The 3410-nt window shown below is 38.9% G+C and overlaps 1 pseudogene; it reads right to left on the bottom strand.

Annotated features, from left to right (window-relative positions):
- Positions 1-2269: 2269 nt before the first annotated feature.
- Positions 2270-2974, bottom strand: LOC112921910 (SWI/SNF-related matrix-associated actin-dependent regulator of chromatin subfamily E member 1 pseudogene; annotated as a pseudogene).
- Between the last annotated feature and the right edge of the window lie 436 nt (positions 2975-3410).

The following is a 3410-nucleotide window of genomic DNA, read 5'->3' on the forward strand; positions in this document are numbered from 1 at the left end:
GAGTCCATAGAATCAGTCAACAAAAGAAATTTTCTAGAATTATTTGACCTAATTACAACTGAGGATTTGTTGGCTGTTTTTATAAATGTCTTAAGGATGTAGCATTCACCCCAAAATGAGCTATATCATTAATGGGTCATGTAGCATAAAACCTGAAGCCCAAAAGAGCCTATAGACAATGGACAAAGAGAAAATGAAGTACTGGGAATAAAATGAACAAATCAACCATAAAGAATTTAGACACACTGAAGAAAGTAGAAATAAGAGAATCTGAATCTCCGACTGTGTAAAATTAAAATATAATAAAATAAATACAGAGCCAAAGGTAAGTATTGTGTGAGGAACATTCTAACTCTAAATTAAGTTTAGATTATCAGCTTCATCACCCAATTATCCTTGATTTATTTATCATCTATGCAAATGACAAAAAGAAAAAGGAATTAAAACTATTGTTGAAGAGTGTTTAGCAAGAGATATTATTCCTGACCCCAAAGGATTTTATTTTTAAGTAGGCTCCATGCCCAGTGTGGAGCACAGTGCAGGGCTTGAATTCATGACGCCGAGATTAAAACCTGAGCTAAATCAAGAGTCGGACACTTAACTGGCTAAGCCACTCAGGCACTCCCAAAGGGTTATTTTTAAATTAATCAATGATCATTTTATTAGCCTAGGTATTTGGGAGTATACAACTACATTTAAGACATGACCTATGGCAGGGATGATGATTTCAAAAACATATTTAACCATGTGACAACCAGAATCTCCTTCTGGTAAATGCACCTTTCTGGAATGCCCATATCCTGGCAATCCCAAAACATCTGTTTTCTCTGATATTGTTCTTGCATCGTTGAGTGTTGCCTGAGAAAATGTAAGTCAGTTCCATTACAAATTTATAATTTTAAAACTTATTTATTCATGAGAGACACAGAGAGAGAGAAAGGCAGAGACACAGGCAAAGACAACACAAGTAGAGGGAGAAGCAGGCTCCACGCAGGAAGCCAGACATAGGACTCGATCCCGAGTCTCCAGGATCACACCCTGAGCTCAAGGTGGCGCTAAGCCACTGAGCCACCCAGGCTGCCCTATAATTTCAAAATTCAACTTGTTCTTTAGTGCTGCATAAGAATTAATTATACATCTTTCTTTTGTTCTCCTTGCAGTCCCACCTATTGCACTTCAAATTTTACTATGTTTCTTAAGGTATGTTCTATTTATCATTTTCTATTTTCTTCCCCCTCTCTCATGATAACTTAACTTCCTAATTCCCAGCCATAAATTGCCCTAATACTCCCTCAGGGACCTCTTATCTACATCCATATTTTTACCTATTCTTTGTCTTCCATCTTAGAAGGAAGTGGGAGTGGTGGAAATATCTTCTGCTATCCAAGTGTTATCCCTCAGTTAGGCTTTGGAATATATTCTCTTCTATCTCCATCAAATTTAACTTGACACACTATCCTGTATTTATTTTCTTTCTCTCTCCCTCACCTTCTCCTTTCTCTTAGGCTCAAATCTCTCTGAGAAAATGTTTGATTCATCTTCCATAACAAACCACCATCCTTCTCCTCTTTACACAACCAGACTTTGAGGTCTTTGTCTAAAGCAGAATTTCTCAACTTTGGCACTACTGATATTATAAGCCAAATATATTTTTTAATTTTAATTAATTAACTAATTAATTAATTACTTTTTGCTGTGGGAGCTTCCCTGTGCATTATAGGATGTTTAGCATTCCTAGCCTCCACATGCTAAATGTCAGTAGGACTTCCCTAGCTATGAAAACCAAAAAGGTCCCCAGACATTGCCAAATGTTTCCTAGAGAATAAAGTCATGCCTGGTTGAGAACCACTGTTCTGAAGTTACACTCTCCATTTGCTTACATCCTAATTGATATTCTACTCAGTACAGTATAACTTCTGCTCTGACAACTCTAGGAAAACTGTTCAAATACAGAACATCAATATCCTAATGGTCAAACTCAATTGTTTATTTTCAGTTTCACTTTTTGACATTTGATCTCCTCGACAGTTTCTTTTTCGTTTTTTTTTTTTTTAAGATTTCATTTATTTACTCATGAGAGAGAGAAAGAGAGGCAGAGACAAAGGCAGAGGGAGAAGCAGGCTCCATGCAGGGAGCCTGATGTGGGACTCGATCCCAGGTCTCCAGGATCATACCCTGGACTGAAGACAGCGCTAAACCGCGGAGCCACCCAGGCTGCCTGACAGTTTCTTTCTTTCTTTCTTTTTTTAAACTCAAAACCCTTTTTTTTTTTTCATTTAAAAAAGTATTTAGAACACATAAAACAAGGCAACATTTATTCTTTCTTCTCATCTTCTGGTATGGGGTCTGTCGGTGGCTCCTCCACTGTTACACCATTGCTCTCTGAGCCAGTGTTACTATCACTGGTCCCTTCCTAGGCCATACTGTCCACCCCCCTCCTGCCCGCTCTCCTTGTCCTCAGGAGTAGATGTGCCTTCTTCACTGTTGGCTTTCTGTTGCTTCTTCAAGGTGTGTCTCCTCTGTCTCCATAGGGATGCTTTCGTCGTCCTTCTTCTCCTGGGTCTTACTAGCAGCTGGCTCTTCTTCAGGAACCATGCTGCTCTGAATACGCTCAGCCTGCTCTGCTGCTTCTTTCTCCTTCCCTCTTGCCTTTTGCAAGCCTTTTCTTCTGCCTGTGCAATTTCACAGCAATCTTTTCCATCTCCACTTCTACTTTCAAACCACACAACCTTTTAAGTTCATTGTTAAATGAATCTGTGCTTTCTAGGAACTTTCTCTTATTTTCCTGGTGTCCCTCCTCTATCTGAAGAAGTTCAGCTTCTAGTTTTCACAGATGAACCATTAAGGACTGGACCTGTCGTTTGAGGGCCAGCATTCTAGCTGTTGTGACAACTGACCGAACATCTAGCACCATACTCTCACTAAGGATTTCACTGATGAGGCTGCCTGACCGTGTCCTATTGAAAACTTCCATTCAATGGCTTATTGATCACTCGCAGAGTTCTTTAGTTTCTCTTGCCAGTTCCCCTTCTTCTATAATACAGCAATTCAGCAATGTTCATTTCTCACTTCTGGCTTATGTCCACTTCCATGACTCTAACTAACTCAAGTTCAGTGCACATAAGTCAATGACTTCACAAACTTAACTGTATCTCAGAACTGTTTTTATGAACTCTAGACACACATTGATAGCTATTAAGGGGTTTATTTCTAGTTATAACCCAAATGCACTCAAAATGTAATGTGTCCAACTGGAATTCTCAAGTACATATTCTAAAAATCAGATCTTTTAGTGTTCACTATCTCAGCTTAATTTAACACCATCCACTAGTTAGCTGTCAGGTAAACTACCACTTTACAGTCAGTATAAACTCCCCCATCATTCTGAATTCCTAAATCTGTCGGTCACT

The sequence above is a fragment of the Vulpes vulpes genome, chromosome 12 (genome assembly GCF_048418805.1).
Source record: "Vulpes vulpes isolate BD-2025 chromosome 12, VulVul3, whole genome shotgun sequence".
NCBI classification, from domain to species: domain Eukaryota; kingdom Metazoa; phylum Chordata; class Mammalia; order Carnivora; family Canidae; genus Vulpes; species Vulpes vulpes.